This window comes from Phalacrocorax aristotelis, chromosome Z, assembly GCF_949628215.1.
Source record: "Phalacrocorax aristotelis chromosome Z, bGulAri2.1, whole genome shotgun sequence".
Classification (NCBI taxonomy): domain Eukaryota; kingdom Metazoa; phylum Chordata; class Aves; order Suliformes; family Phalacrocoracidae; genus Phalacrocorax; species Phalacrocorax aristotelis.
Window position 1 is genome coordinate 3,499,625 of NC_134311.1, and position 17,118 is coordinate 3,516,742.

The following is a 17,118-nucleotide window of genomic DNA, read 5'->3' on the forward strand; positions in this document are numbered from 1 at the left end:
TGACATATGGCCATCTCCCGGGGGAAGACCATACGGACCTCTCAAGTCTTCCAGCTAAAGAGCATTTAGCAACCCATTTTCTGTTCACAAACTGCAACCGTCCCTAACACATACCCCCACGCGAAAGAAATCCAGGCCCAGCAAAATGCCTGTTCGAGCTCCTAAAAACCAGATAAGACTGGTTAGACAGTGTTTATTTTCTGGCACTCAGAGACTGAGTCACTCTCCCTTCCTGTGCTGCCTTTGTTTCAGATTAGGACATGTGAAACTCATTGCCAGAAGTCATCACTACTGGGAAACTACATACTGGGAAACTACATATTTTATTGTTGTTTTTTGGACTCACGTGACCTGTGTTATAAAATAGCTACATAGAGAAAAAAAGAAAAAAAAAAAACCCAAAACAAACAACAAAGGCAACAGACATGTCTTGGTAGCTCATGGAAAATACGAGCGAGGCAGCGGTTGCACAAGTGTTGCCTCAGGGTGCTCTAACAAGAAGTTGCCCTCTTGCTCTCCCCTCCTTCCCGGAGCCTTGCGACAGCCCACGTGCGATGTGTTGGCACAGGGGGAGGGCCAGAAGGCAAGCCTGTGCAGTAGAAACAAACTACCTTTTTCCCATGAAAAAGCAATAGAGGAAGGGATACGGCCGCAGCTCTGTTAGCCCTCACCAGCCCATCCGTCATAAAGCCCATGGGGGCATCACTCTGCAGCTGGGGCAGCACAACGGAGGTTTCCTGCCCTAAAGCTGTGGCAGATCTAACAGTCCTTCCCCGCTCACTGCCTGCAGGGCAAGCTCCGAGTGCCTGCAGGGTGGCTTTGCAGAAAAGGGATGCTCATCTACTGTGAACTGAACTGAAGCCCCTAAAAAAAGAGAAAAAAGAGAAAAGTCAGATTGCGCTGAGAGAGTTCTTGCGTTTCGGTACTGAGTAAAAACCCCAAAATTTTGTGTTAAAGTTTGATCTTTGTTATTGTTTTCCAATGAGGGCAAATATTGAATTAAAATAATTATATCTAAGGATCTGCATGTTTTCTTCTAAAATAGCAAAGTGATAATTTGCCAGTTTTACGGAGTATTTTTGTATTTTCATTGTTTCGGCTCAGAAACACACCAGTTTACAAGGTGTCATGAATCTACATAATTTGCAGTTTCATTTGTACTTTTTAAAGGAGATCTTCCACAAGACTTTCTTTATTCAGAAGTTCTTTAGACAGTAACAATATTTTGGCACTACTAGTATAACAAATGATCTTGCAAGAGAGTTGTCTCATGATTTACATTTCTTCAAGTCATCTTCTGTAGGACGCAGTATTGCTCCTTTCCACTTTCTTCCCAAGATGTATAGAAGTGGAAAGCACTGAATTACAAAATCCGTGCTCTAAACCTCACAGCTAAAACCACACGGTCTGCTAAGGCATTTCTGTCCATCCAGGGCTATGCTAGACAGGTCTGGCTGTTTCTTTTTCTGAAAAACATAGAATTTGGGTAGGCATTCTACGCTTTTTTCCCAAATAGAAGGACGTGCTTCTCAGAAGGATATTACTGAAGTAAAAGAAACAATAGAGATCAGGAAAAACATCTTACTGTACCCAGATTCTTATACGTCCTCATTTAAAAAATGATCAGTTTTTGAATCCAGCATTACAACTGTACTCCTCTCTACAGACAAAAATTAATTTCCTGGGCAAGCCTTATAGTAACTGTGAGTTTATACTACAGAGGAACGGTTTCCTTGCTACAGGTAGGATCTCATGCACCTGAATTCACACTTATTATGTACATATAGACCATCTGGTAAGTCATATTTGCTCACTTACAGAGTATAGGAGGGATCCTAAAACTCAGCACTAGCTAAACTTACCATTAACACCATCATTTCTGGATTTGTGTCCAGCAGAGCTGAAATGGCACTCCCTGACTTACCACACCAGTACTGTAATTAAAGTTTCAGAGGGAGTGAGAGCCTGATTTGGAGCAAAAGGAAGGATAAGCATCTAGTTTTCTGCTCTGGGGACTTAAAAGCGTTTGAAAACCCCTCTATCCCTTACATCAAGAATTGTATTTGTGATTAATTCTTTGGGCAAAGTTTTTTTTGAAAGCCATATTCTACTTCTTTTTAAGTGAAGACAGATTTGTACAGGCCAGCACCATGACAGGCTTGAATTTGTTTTGCAGGGGACAAGTTACATATTTTAGTTCGTATTTTTGGCTTTTACTTTGAAGCTGGAGAGCTAGATGGTGTAAACCAAATATTGTAAGAGAATCTTTTTGCCTGGAACATACTGAAAACTCCATTAAGAATGCATCTAATTAAAACCGCCTCTCAAATCACTGAAAAAAAATGTTATTTCTCCTTCAATTATTAAATTGCTATCCATGTCTCTCTGGAATACTAAAGCCTTTGGATACTGATTTAGTCAATTTTTGGCCAAGTTATTTTTGGGGATAAGATAGGTGAATATGCTATGTAATTTTAATTATCATTTTCATTAATAACCACAGAGAAATTATAAGAAACGTGAGCTTTGTCTTCCACACATTCCACAATCCCAAATACCACACAGAAAAATTACTGGTTTGGATATAAGCTGGTAGAGGAAGTATTATGTCAACCAATGTACTTTCCTTTATTTCAAGTGAGTTATTTAAGCTTTCAAGAGAAAAACTAACTATGCTACTGAGGTTGCTAAACCATTTCAGTTTTCTGAAGCAACCTTTATGACTCAACGTTCTGCTCTGCTCAAATGTTTTATGTTTGTGAGAAAGAGAGAACAGAGTTTGGTGAGACTGTGCATTAAGATATGTGAAGGGACACTATGGGGGTTAACGGCTATGCCGATGACAGAACTGAACGTGTGCATAGCATATCCATGGTACTTAATGCACTTAGCAAAAACCCTTAAAGATCTCACATTTTCTAAGCAGCCTTATATTGTTAGGTGCCTGCTGGATTACGCTCCTGGGGCCAGTTGTAGAGAGGAGGGCTGGATTCTGGGTTTAGGCGCGAAGCACTTCAGACCTACCTGACGTCTCCTACACATGCCTAGCATTCAAACTGGAGATTTGAAGGCCAGCAAGGTTAAAGCAGTAGGGAAACATTGGACCTGGTGAGAATCCAGCTCCTGTTTTCGACCTGGCCTTTTCTCAGAGGTGATGGCTTGCTGAAATGATGCCATTCACCCTCAGAGACCGAAGTGGTCCTCTCTAGATGCTCATGTACTCCTGGGTTAGCAGCACTGAGTGTGCTGGTAGCACTATGCAGAAAATTAATAACACTAACGCATTTTCAGCCGTGTAAGTAAACATCATCCAGTGTTTCAGCTCTTTCAGACTTACTTAACAAATCCTCCATCTCCACATGCATTTACTATAATTCTTTGTTTTGACGGCCACTAAATCCCCAAACTTGAGAGCAGCTCTTTCTCTCCACGCGCGCTGCAGTGCCTCCTGTGGCTCTGTCCCTTGCACCAAGCTGGTCACCAGCCGAGTTACACAACAGAGAGTGCATTAGCTGAAAGTGGGAAAAGCTTCAATTACCTAAATAGCTGAAGGTCTAAAAATAGTTTCCCAGCGCCAGCTAATACAGCCACCGCCAGGATCCCGGCTCTGGCTTGCAAGGAAAGTGCTGAGTTCCACTGTGCATTTATGAATCTGCAGAAAGAGTCCACTTTAAGTCAGTAAAGTACCCAGAACATCTGTTAATTAATTTCTCTACATTACATAAGGCAATTACACGCATTAAAGTGTTATAGCCATCAGTGGATTGGGTGTTCAACAGCAGAAGTGCCTTTGAAGTAGTACTGCAAAGTTACTTCAGACCTTCCCCCCAAAGTCTGCTCCATTTAACTTCTCAAATAAGAAAACCAACAGGTAGGTTAAAATATAACTAGCAGAAAGACAAGAATTCTTATCACTGGGCGCAGTGCCAATGGAAAAAAAAAGCAGCCCAAAGTAAATCTCATCAGTCCTGCAACGATGAAAATCAAACGCAGCAGCTGTTTGCCTGGGAACAGTCTCTCAACACATTTTGATTTCACAGCGCTGCATTAATCTTTTCTAGAGAGCAGACAAAAACAGCAGCTCTCCTTGCAGATGGGGTGGACTGTTCTTCCCTTCTGATATAACTCAGTGGCTGCTGTAACACCGACGCCTTGCTTGGGACCACACTGTGGATGCAGCGTCATGGGAGAGGGAAAGGATGGCCACAGCTGTGGGGATCTTCAAAGTGAAAGAAACAAAGTTATGCACTTTAGGTCTGATTATATCTACTAATGAAAAGCAAATTTTAAATTAGTAACAGAACATTTGCTTGCAAAGTACATAATTAGCCTTTAAAACCCAAAATGCCATTGGATTTAAGAGCTCAGCTAGAGGCAGGAAGGATTATGTATTTATGTTTAGAATGCAAACATCTATAGATACATTAGGGGAAGAAAGAGAGCTGCCCTCACGCTGCAGATTTGTGTATATGAACTGTTTTTATGCCATAAGGTTAAGTCAGCAGAAAAAGTGGTGTCATTAAATCAGTGAAAATCTCTGCTATAAACGTGTCTTTTTGGTAAACTACTCCAGCATAATCACAATTTCTCTGCATTTTAAATTGAAAAGTCTTCCACTCCTGAAATAAAGTGATATCACAGAATAACGTTTTTAAAATGTTATCATTGCTTCTGTAAGCATGCTGACAAACATGGATGTTAAAGCTTAACGTGTGATGAGGCATACTAGAAAGCAAACAAAACACCACATTTTCTCTAAACGACAATGATTTTGTACATATGATCTCAGTTCTTAAAATGATTTTTTTTAAAAAAATACAATGACTGTACCAAATCAAACTGCTGTGCAGAAATGGGGAAAGGAACTTCACCAGACTATTTCCAGAGCTCTCTGGTTAAGAAATATCAACACAAGTCAAGGAAGAATGTATGCTGGTATTCTTTCAGATTTTTAGTTGTAAACCTACAAAACTCTTCACAAATATTTTCAGTATTTTCTGACAAAGAATGGCAGAGTAAAAATAGTAACCTTGACCTCTCTGAATAATTTATTTTGGCAAATTTAGGTAGGTTTCATTCACCCCTTGCAATATAGTACAGCAATTTCAAGTGGACACTGTAGGTGCTACAGCTTTTGTAGGAGAATGTTGAAACAAATTTAAGTTTTTTTCTATCAATCTCAGTTATATCTTAAGTATTCTAATTACATGAAAAATATTAATTTTGTAATATTATCATGTCATAACGTGGTGCTCATAAGTCCACTGCAATTTGTCAGCTCTCTTGATATCACATTAAAAACTAAAAGCCAGATGCACAAAATCTTAAAAAATGCTACACAGTAAAATGAATATTCCAAAATATTTGGTATTCTGTGAAGAAAAAAGTCTCTTGTGTGTTAATTTCTTATGTAAAGAAAGTTTTTACGTAGGTGCATCTGACCATCTGGCCAAGGCAGAAAGGCTGGAAATCAGAGTCATAAGATGCAACTTCACTAGTGGTAATGGTTTTCTTCTTGAATTCTTTAGATCTATTCTACTTCATATTCTATTCACTCATGCAAGTGGCATTTAGTTTCTGGGTTTTTTTAGACCCGTATGCACACAAAGGTTTCTCTTTACCTGGATTTTCTACTTCTGGTTTCTTTTATCTGCCAAGATTTTTGCATGAAATGCATTTCAGAAGATAACGGTGGTCTCAGCTGTGACGATTCTTTAGGAGAGTAATTGCAGACCAATTCTCCTGCTAATAAGAAGGGCGAATGTCTAATTTCTATAGCTTTCTATGGGCAGTGAGGATAATGCTAATGGGAAGCAGCATCCTTGCAGTGTCAGCTTTTACATTCACATTGTTTGCATTCTCAGTGGTTGTTTTTTTCTGTAGCGTTTTCATTTTCGTACATGCACACTCTATATGAAGAAAAGTCTGACAAGTTGCATATCAGTATGTTATGGAAAGATCACTTTTTGAGAAATATATGCAGACATAAACAGGAAAATCCTGTTGCCTTCCAGTGAAACTAGCGCACATTTATCTGTTCATCTGCAGAGACAACAAACACAGAATTGCTGGGAGTTGAATAAAGTGCAGAAAATAGCGATGTTCATAATTACAGTTTAAGCAAGTTTCCATTCCCATTGTTTGCGCTGTGAAAGACAAAGAGATACAATTTGAAAATTGAAGTAAGTCTTGCCACCAAGACACTGAAATAAGTCATTGAATCATCTGCATATGGACGATTGATCGAAAGCAAACAATTCCATGACAAATTAAGGGCTATTTTTTGCTCACTTACTACTAAACCAAAGTGTGCTATTTTTAAAAAAGGGCAACTGTTACACAAAAAGGTGCCCTTGCCAATCTGTCAATGCTTAGTTCAACAGTCGTGTGTACTTTGACATCCAGATCACAATATTTCATTCTGCTGTGCACATTCAGTGTGTCTGGCTGGGTTTTGACCACCAGCTACACACCTCTGCTGGGGTACTTGGGGTCAGCCTGAGAATCACAAAAAGATATAAAATGCCTATTATGTATGAGAGCAGAACTGAAAAGGTGTAAATGAACACAATCTTACCTAAAATCTAGGCTTGTTTTGCAGGTTGTCCTGGTTTCAGGTCAAACCGTGACAAGGTGCCTCCCAGCTGCTCCAGTCCTGATCTACCTCCACGCACTGAGGCTTGCAACTCAATTTGAACCTTCAGTTTAAATTTTCCTGACTACTGGTCAATGTCAGAGACTAGAATATGTGAATAAACCTGACGAGGGCATCTTCCGTCCTTCTGAATGAAGCAGGATCAATCACACGTGTCATTCCTGAAGAACATTTGCCTAACCTGTTCTTCACAACTACAACATGCCTCCAGTGCTCAGCAGCTTTCCTGCACAGTACTTCCTTATCCCTAAGGAAGAATCTTAACTAGTAATCAAAGCTCTCTTTTTGCAAGTTAAACATTGCTTTCTGATGTATTTCCCATCCCTATGGGAGAACAGACCGTCTTTGGCTTTTGCAAATATATTTTTTTATATATTGGAGGGCTTACTTTGCCTTGGTGAGGTGAAGTTGTAAACATTTTTTATTTTTCCTCTGGAGATCTTTTGTTCTAGGTCTGTGACCAGGTTGCTACTTATTTGATTGTCTCCAAATTATTTTTCCTCCATGTGCGGTATCAAAAACATAGCACTGCCATGGAAACCTTGAAGGACTGAATGATGAAGAAGAAAGATTGTTTCACCTTACTCTCACAGACTATCCTCTAAATTCACTCCCAGGAGAGTGCTTACTTTCTCACCCGAACAGCACTGTTGACTCATGCAACCTGTGGACCACAGTCATTCCTGGGTCCCTTTTTACTAACTCGGTTGCTCTTCCTCCTGTGTTTGAAAAGATGACGGTTCCCACTGAGATGCAGTGCCCTGCACTTGTCCTTGTTGCCTTGTATTCACCAGCTTCTCAGGACCAGTTTTAATGCTAAGCCTGTCTACACATTCTCATTCTCTTCCAGCTTAATATTACCTCTAAATTTAATGATCATACTCTTATTTCATCATCCAATCATTAATGCAAAGTATTGATGAGTATCACACAGAGGTCATATTCACTAACTTCAAGCTACCGGATTCTGGGAATAGTTTTCCAAATTGCACCGAGCCCTCATCACCTACAGCTGACCATGCTTCCTCAACAAAAAACACATGAAACAATACAACAATTTTGTACTAAAAGCAGAAAGTGTAACATCTGCTGTTTCTATCTGTTAAGAAAGCCGTCCTTATTTTCAAACGTGGATATTAAGCTGGTTAGACATGATTCGTTCTTGAGAAATCTGTGTTGGCTGTTATCTCAGCTCCTTGTTTTCTTCTAGGTACTTATAAACTGCCGTATTTGTCTAGTGTTTCTGCAGAATTTTCTGGTAAGCTGCGAAACAGTTTGTCATCTATCCCTTTTCTCCCTCTTTAAAAATTAAACAAGGTAGACAGCAGGTTTTTCCTTTTTTTTTTTTCATCCTTCCATCGTTTTGCCCAGCCTCCATGGGTTTTCAACAGTAACTGCAAACGCCACAGAGATATCAAGGTATCATGAATCTATCAGATATCAGAGATATCAAGACACCATGCAGTTCCCAAGCTGTGCTGTCATGAATTTCAGTATACTTGAACTTCACCTAGACCACACTGAAGACGGTGAGTTTTCTCATCTCAGGACAGACTCTGTCCTCCAACACGAGGCCACCAGTATGCACTGCATAGTACAGTGGTCCACGCTGGAGCTTGCTGACCTGCACGGTCCTTGTCTGTGTTAAAACACCCATTTCCCCTGTGTCACTCACCAACAGTAACCATATAGTCAAACCCACTGCCACAGCCACGAAGCAAATCTCAGTCACATTCTTCGTGCCCTGGGTAGGAAGAATTATCCGTCTTTTGGACTCTTGTAGCTCTACAGTTCATGTAAATGGATAAATATTTTAAGACTATCGCATCCCTTTCCACAATCTACTCTTTTTAGAGGTTTGGGAGGGAAAGAGATAATGAGCCTGCTCCTCATACTTTCCTAGGAAGCAAGTTTTATTAGGTAATTGTACAGCTTTCTTGCCGTTTGGAGTCCGTGTTGTGTTAATCATGGGAAAGAATAGGAATAAAATAAAAATAGAGTGACCACCTCCTACAGGAGACAAGTCTATGGTAACTGGTACTGTCTGGTAACATTTCAGCCCAGAGATAATAGTTGCTCCCATCCTCTGCCTAGTTATCACCCTATTTAAAATTCCTCCTTAAGCAATGCCTGCAAGGAGTTAATCAAGAATTCAATGAGAAAACACTGGAGTTTATTTTCATGTGGGAATATGCCAAATCCCACCTTCACTCTCAGACTTGGCAAGATAATTTGATCCAAAATTAATTTCACTGGAACCAGTAAGAAGTGAACATAAAATCTTTTGCGTGAGGGAGGACTTTATTCATCCGAGGCTTTCAAATACAACCAAATGACATAAATCTCTGATCCTCCAAGTCACTTTTTCCTCTGTTTGGTCTGTCTCCACTATAATGACTATTTTCCAGCTGTGTTCTCACATTGGTTCTGCCTACCCAGACTTTCCACATCGATGAGGAGCCTGATTTCTGCAAGACTGAGAGAAATGGTTTGGCTGAGAAGGAAACCAGCTCTCTGCATAATAACAGTGCATATAACTAATCAGGAATTTGGTGTTCTCAAATGATGCTGAATGGGCAAACCTGATCCAACCGTAGTAAACTTAAGCCAGCTGCTAGCAGGAGTAAGTGTCTTCGGAGGAAGAGGAGATAAAAGAGGAAGGAGAGACATCACTGCACAGCAAATAAACAGAGGTCCTCTTGAAGGAGAGACAAGGCCGGGTCCAATCTGATCTGACAGATCATGAGAAGCCTGGTAGAAGTCACAAGGGAAAAGCTGGCAGGAGAGCAGAAACCAGCTACACTCAGAACTTACTCCACTCTTACAAGGAATGTTTATCATATAGTTATAAAAAAAGGCAGAAGAATGAAAAATCACCACCTTTGCAGGGTAGCATATAATTTCATCATGTTTCTTGATTTTATTTATGTTCAAAGGGCCGTTGCACAAACACCTATTTACAGGATGTCAGCAGAATTACTTGGAGCCATTCAACTATGGAAGCTGTTTGGCAGATCGTTGGCACATCCTACTGCTGGAGATGGGCAATTAACTCTGTTCTGTATTTCAGATGTAGCATGAAGGCATTGGCCGATATCTTTATATGCTGGCTGTGTTGAGTGATTGGATAATGAGAAAAAAAAACCCCAAACCCAAAACCCAAAGCAATAAAAACACTGTCACGCAGATCTTTTTCTTTTCTTTTCTTTTTTTTTTTTTGTTTTTAAAAAGATCAACTGCATCACAATATACAGAGTGTCTGGTCTTGGTACACTAAATGGATTATGTTAAAATATATTTTCTCTGAATTCCCTGGAGGGAATTTAAGAACTAAGAATAAAAACAGTTTCATTTGGCCTTGGTCTTTGTTCAGCATTAGGCAATCATGACCATCTGCTTTTGAATGGAGGGGTTTGATGGAGAAGAAATGCTGTGATTCTGGCCTTCACATCTCTAAGGGAGGGACAGTGCTCTGCTCAGGTATGCATATCAGCCAGGCCTGTTGCAGGCTTGCTCTTGACTCCATAGCCTCACAAGATTCTTTCCAGAATTCCAGATGCTCCTTTTCAAAGCCAAATGAAGGCAGAACACGCTGGCAGAAAATTGGACACTTTGCTTTTGTTTGTGATAGAAACTTGTTGTATCTTCTTCCGCTACATCGGCACTTTTGATAAAAGCAAGCTACCCGTGCACCAAAAGTGGTTAGCTTTACATTATTTCACAGGGATGGCTGCCAGGTTAACTCTTCCAAAAACAAAGTCCTGGCTGTGAACGGCAGGGACAGGGCTCATGTGATCTGTAAGCAACCTAAGGAAGAGGCCTGTCAGTCTAGAGGATGATGTGAGACACACCAAACGTGCGGTGGGTTTTGGACCCAGCTGTTTGCAGTTGGAGTTTCACTGATAAGAGGTCCTCTCTTCACCAGCCTGATATCAGCCCTGAGTACAGAGAGGAGGGACCACTTCACCCCAGAATCACCAGAGGATCCCAGAGAATGTTTCTCCTCAGAGTCAGAGCATGGATGCAGAAAGCAGCCAGTGTTAAATAAACTCCAGATGTCTGAAGGGCTTCTCATGCCTGTCATTTATGGGCAGTGTCCAGTAACACCCTGGTACCTCCATCCTGATAAAGGTCCGTGAACAGCTCTTGCCTGCGGCACAGGCTCAGACACGGCAAACTCCAACAGCGTTAGTCACCTTTCTTGATAAAATTCCACAAGACCAGACTGTTCTTTATCCTGATCCCTCACCTTCCAACTAAACATGTCTGGCCTCTTACTGAAACATATGTTTCCTATATGAGCTATTTTTTTGTCCAGCAGTAGATCTAACCAGAAAAGCGCACAAAGCAGGACACAGATGCATCTGGGAAAGCACCTATTTTAATGTCTCAAGGGTGGCACTAGCCTGATCCTAGCTGGTGCAAGAATAGGGCCTCTTTAAAATGGCAAAGAGCAACAAAAACCTAAATTAAAAAAAGCCGTGGCACACTGTTACAGGGAGTAGAACTTACCAGGGTTCTGAAGAATTAGTGCTTAGCAGCTTTTTGAAAACAAAAGTTGTTTAATCTTAATTCCTTCTCGGTCACTATTTCATTAGTACAGAGCATAGAGACAGAACTATCTAGAATTGTATTTTCTAGCCAGCCAGGACTTGTTTTGTCCCATGTGATTCTACACAAACCATTTTTGGGTGTAAAACAGTGACCATAACCCAACAAAATTCTGAAAAATCTCCCTTAAAAATGAAAAATACTTTGATGCAGTTCAAAATGCACCGGCTATCAAGCCCTGCTTGCATAAGGTACATGCTGACACTAGTTCCCCGGACGCTGGCAACACAACCACAGCGCAGACAGGCAAAAACAGCTATTTTGACTCACAGTTTGGGAAGCAGCAAATCATTCATCTGAGTGAGAAAGAGAAAGAAAGTTCATGTGCTGAAGCAGCAGGGAGATGCTCTGTGTTTTCTTCTGTATTTCTTAAACAGTTCGAGGAGGTATAAGCTCCTTAAGTGCTTAACCTTAAGTGCTGTATAGACCTGCCAAAAGCGATGAAACCTTGAAAAGGAGGGGTCGGACCTACGTTTGGTAAAGTCCACATGTATTTAATTCTATAGCTTTTCAGTGCCTGAATGATGACTGATCTTATATAAACACAAGAAATATCAAAGTAACTTAGTAATGAGACATTAACTAAGGAGCCTATCGTTGCATTGTGGTTTCTTGGTTAAATAAGCTGAATCTCCCATTCCACTAATTGACAATCACGTCAGTTTTTCCACTCTAAGTGACTAATGGAAATTTGAATACCACGCATGCTTGTTTGCCTGAAGTTTGCTCAGCATTGCATGATTGCAAAACATTTGTATATTTAGCCTTTAATGTATTGATTTTTCTTGTTAAGCTTTGTTATTCAAAGTCAGCAAATTCTAGGCAGAAGCCAGCAGTGGGATGATCATCAAGGTACAGAGACCTCACAGCCCTTGCCAGCTTCATGGTGAGCTGAAGGTGTTTTAATTCTGAAGGGAAGCAGAACCAGGTCAGAGAACATTTGCCAAATCCCAACTATCAAGGTTTTGGCAACAAAATATGTCAGAAGTGTTAAAGAGAAAATCATCTTTGTACCTGTAAATAATCTGCTATTTATCAGAAAATTGGAGGTAAGGAGGCTGTCTCTGACCATTAAAAGGTATATGAAGGTTGGCTTTGCTTTTCAGACAAAGATGCCAGGAATTTGCTTGCATCTTGATAATCTCCTGACAGTATCTGAGGAGTTTTACAGCCTGAAAGTACGTTATGGACACTTACACAGGTTTAGATCATTCAGGCACTGGATAAAATAATTTTCTTTATCCATCTTCTGTGAGGACTATAGGGAAAGAGAATATTTTACTTGGAAGAAGGATTCTTTTCCATGGTACATCAAAAACAGAGAGGGAAAAAAACAGAGAGAACAGAAAAAGATTCTCTTCCTACTTGCTTTTAGCAGCAGTGACCCCCATGCAGTAGTGGAACTTGGTGACTAAATTTTCAGTCATCGGAGCAGCCTGGTAAGCCTTTGCATCCCTGCAACTTCAGCTGTTTGTGAGTTTCATCGCGAAGTCTGATGGGGTTGTCTGTCGTCTCTGGGCAAGTAATAAAGTTGGCAGCAGGTATTCCAGAATACCGTCTACTAATTACCTTTTTTTTTTTTTTTTAACTATCAAAACTAGAAGATATGTGGAAAAGTTTTGAACATAAATTTATCATATACTGGTGGCAAACATATATCCTACTCTAAATGTTGCATAAAATCTACAATTAACATAGCATTCAAACCTAGATTCTTGAGTTTTGGTAAAGAAAAAAAAAAAATCTCCTTTTCATCCTTAAACTTTCTGGATCATCTTTGCCATTTCTGAAGTATTGGATCTGCAGGATGTGGACAGCAAATCAGGGACAGAAACGATTATGGCCCACAAAAGAAAATAGCAGAAGGCATTTTGTGTGGAGCAGCACCACGTGGCAAGCATGGTATTTCATTTCCTTCAAAATGATTTGGGCAGCCAGATTAAGAAAAGTGCTAAAATTACCTTATATATCAAATGGGTGGCATGTCCTCCCGATGAAGCTGTCTAGAGCTTTATTCGTTATTTATCTGGGAGAGCACACTCTGACTCTGTAGATGCTGAGCAGGCTGCCACTGACCTTTACCCTGGAGATCATGCTAAAGGGTTAATAACCTTCCTGCCTCAGCCAGGCTGGGGACAGGATAGACAGTGACTCTCCCGTGCTCAGCAAATACCAGAGGAGAGAGGGCTGTTACAGCAGGCATTTTGAAAAATAAAGAGATTTATGTTGTAAGCTCCAAGTAAAATGCACTGGCTGAGACGTGGGGTTGGCAAACACTTACAAGAATGTATTATTGTTGATAATAATTTCATTTTGTTGATTAAGAAAAGAGTTGCTTTCTATTTAAACTATTTAAGTAAAAGCTAAACAGGTTTAGTCAGTGCATATTTTCTATGGGTCATTCTAGATTAATCCATTCTTTTCTTCCCCTATCTCCTCCCCTACCCTCAATAAACAACAGAAAATAAAAGAACCGCACTGACAGTTTTAGCAGTTTGGAAAAAGCAGGCATTTTCCAAGCTCCTGGGGACAGATTTTACTCTCCAAGCTGGGAAAAATGCAACACAGCTTCACTGTTATTTCAGCAGAACACCATTAATAACTGAGAATAAAATTTAGCTCCTGCTGTTTTGTGTTTCTGAAAGAAAACTGTTGCCTTTTAGTCTTGTTTATTCTTAAAAAGTTAAAAGGCAGTTGAAGCTTGTTTCAAAAAGTTGGCTACAGAGGAGCAAATTTGAAAGCTGGATTTTCATATGCCTTTTCTGTTAAAGTGTGGGATTCAATAGCAAAATCTAGCCCTAAATCAAAGCATAGATGTGTTTTTCAGGGTCCTAGTATAAGATCCTATATCAGTTAACTAACCCTAAGCCCCTATAGCAGCTTATGATTCTGTGGTACAGTCCTATTTGGGGTGAAAATAATAGGAGATATTGGTCTAAAAGTTCATCTACTGATTTAAAACCCATACTCATGACTAAATCCTGTAAGCCTTGATCTGTGCTGACCTCCATCATGGTGGTATCTACCCACATCACTGACGGCTATTCTGGGGTAGAAATTGCAAAAGAAAACCTTCCCCACTCTTTGGGCAAAAAAAAAGGGTGAAGATGCAGAAGGACGTAAGATCTGGTCCTTGCACAGAAAACAATTTTTTTTTTGACATAGATACCCAATAAAAGGGATATGGAGGAAGGACTGGCTGTTTCTTTGTCCAAAGCATCAGGCTGATGTGCAGCAATGATGCTGGTGTGCAGAGAAAAACTGTGCCTGACTCACCATTGCTACCTGCTAAGGAATGGGACCGAAGGTTTCTCTGAACACAAACAAAAATTCCCCAAAAATAGGGCTTGTCAACAAGCACTCTGCCTGCTCAACTCCCTGCTGCCTACAGTGTAGTGCAAGCCAGCGTTGCAGTATATATTTAAATATAGATATTTCTGAAGCCGTGTGGAGGCTTTATATAGGTTATCTGTATCACAACAGAAACTGGTTAGGCGTAGCCAATTGATGCAAAGAAAAAGTACTGCAATTGTGCTATTGCAAGCCCATTGGGGAGTGACAAGGTAATGACTATCTCAACAAATTCACACTCTTCTGCAAACTTCACAAGGCACTCAAAAAATGTTGTTTTCTCAGGCTTTAAGAACAGCAAAAACAGCAACAAAAGTTATAGGTGTATATTTTCTAAGGTATTTCCCCGTCTCTCTACCTCCTTCCTCAAGAAAAGTTTGTATGCACCTCCTCTGCCTACAAAATCATACCCTCAGTCTCAAAAACTATGAAAACTATCAGCTGCTCTGTCTCCTAGGAGTTGTAATTCAAAATGCAATCGGATACCACCGCGCTACCTACTTCTGCATTTTCACACAGATGACACAGCTTTGCCTCAGCGGATGCTGCTTCGCTGCTCCTTCTTCTTTGATTCCCACCCTGCCAACCACCAGGCATGGCACCGTGCTCCCAGACGCAGCTTTTTGCAAAACTTCATGTCACCGTGAAGCTTAAGCCCATGGCATTGCAGATTGCTGTTCTGATTCACCTAATCCTGCGCAGACCGAAGTGCTGCAACTGTGAGTGGCTGGCAGGACTCTGATCCCATCAGGAATTATCCTGACAGCTTTCCCGTGAAACTAGCACAGCTGAGGGGATGCTTCAGAGAGCAAATCCCTCGCTGGCAGTCTCTTCACAGTAGTCAGGCCATAGATGTGCTCCCTTTGGTGGAAGCCTGGCTGCAGGAGGGAGGAAGAGGCTGTCTGAGAGCACCACTGAATTCCTGGAATACAGATTTCTCAGGGGAAGAAAAAAATAAGATAAAATATGACCATCTTTGCCAGAGCCAAACAACTCCAGCTGCTTCTCTAAGGCTGGCACAGGCAAACACGAAGGCTCAGATCCTTCCTTCAGCAGGATGACAAATGTAGAGGCTGACAGACAAAAAATAATACTACTGTTCCATCACCAATCCACACCTGGAGTCCAAGAAGGAGGAAGGGGACAGCGGGAGGAGTTCATGTTCAGCCATGACGAGCTCTCACTAAGCAGAGGCCAACCTTTTTCAGGTCCATCCTTCCCTGATGAAAGAGAGAAAAAGCAACAATAAAAGTGCAAGGGCTCATGCTGCAGCTAAGGGCACCGCCACCAGCTCTTGACAGGACCTTGGAACAGAGCTAATGGCTTGGCAAGGAAAATTAGCATACTTAAGGCACTCTTGTGTGACATTACAACTGCATTACCACACAGCAGACACCTCCAGATGCCAAGAGATCTGCACGCAGCACTGAATGCTACTGAGAGTCTACAGATCACTGAGCACCCTGGAAAATCCTTCCAGATCATACAGAAATGTAGTAGTTTGGCCGTGCTGATGTTGCCATGGGAGGTGTTCTCTCACACAGTGTCCCTCACAGGTTTGTTTCAAGGTGATGTGCATTGCCATTGCAGAAGTACGTGGAGGGCACATAACATATTTCACATGGAATGGTTTGAAAGCCATTACAGATAAAGGTGTTGCATTAGACAGATCTTCAAGACTGCTTTAAAACAACAGAAAGTGTTAATCATCAAAACTAGTAAAAGTTTAGAATAAGATGCTAGAGTACAGTCAGGGAGTGCTAAACTCAGCCCTTGAGTCAAAAATGAGCACGGGATTTTGAGAGAAAAAAAATTACAGCTGAATTACGAACTCCTTCATCTGCAAAGTCATTAGACATACAGTGTTGAACATCGCAACACACTGTGTCTGTTCCTAACACACGCCTCACACCGTCACCCTGTACATGGTGTGCACATTGACCCCTAGCAGAAACAACACAAAGGGGTCAGGATTTGGGTGGGCAGGTATATATTCACACGGTTGTAAATCTTCTGTCTGACAAAGTCAGGGCTGGCAGGGAGAAAGGCCAAGAGAACTACATAATGCAAATCTGGTACTATTTCTACCTGTGCAGGGACATATGGACAAGCCCAAAATATCTGGCCAAGCGCTTCCAAACTTCGTTCTCTAGTTTTGTTCAACTTCCCAGGCTTTTCATGGGCTGTGAATTTCCCAGTCCTTTTCAGCGGAGGGCTAACCTATCATCAATTGGTTTTACCACCTAAGCCATTCCCTGAGTTTAGTACTGCTTCATAGGTCTCCTTTCATATTTTTTCAGATACTCTATGATAAATTTCCCAAACTCTTTTTCCACCCTCCCCCATGAACTCCATTACAAGTTTTGCTCACATAGCCTAAGGAAAGGAAAATTGTTTCCTCTTCTTGCTCTTCCGTGGTACACTAAACAGCTACGCTTCAGCAGTACAAATGCTGAATGCCCTGGGACACTGGATCCCAAAAATATTTCACAACTTATGAA

At 41.0% G+C, this 17,118-nt stretch overlaps 1 long non-coding RNA gene across 1 annotated transcript; it reads right to left on the reverse strand.

The window, feature by feature from the left end:
* Positions 1-304: 304 nt before the first annotated feature.
* LOC142050308 (uncharacterized) lies at positions 305-13,576 on the reverse strand. Its single transcript, XR_012657990.1, has 3 exons — positions 13,228-13,576; positions 12,632-12,780; positions 305-3,652 (listed from the first exon to the last, which is right to left on the reverse strand). It is a non-coding gene; the product is annotated as an uncharacterized LOC142050308 (long non-coding RNA).
* Between the last annotated feature and the right edge of the window lie 3,542 nt (positions 13,577-17,118).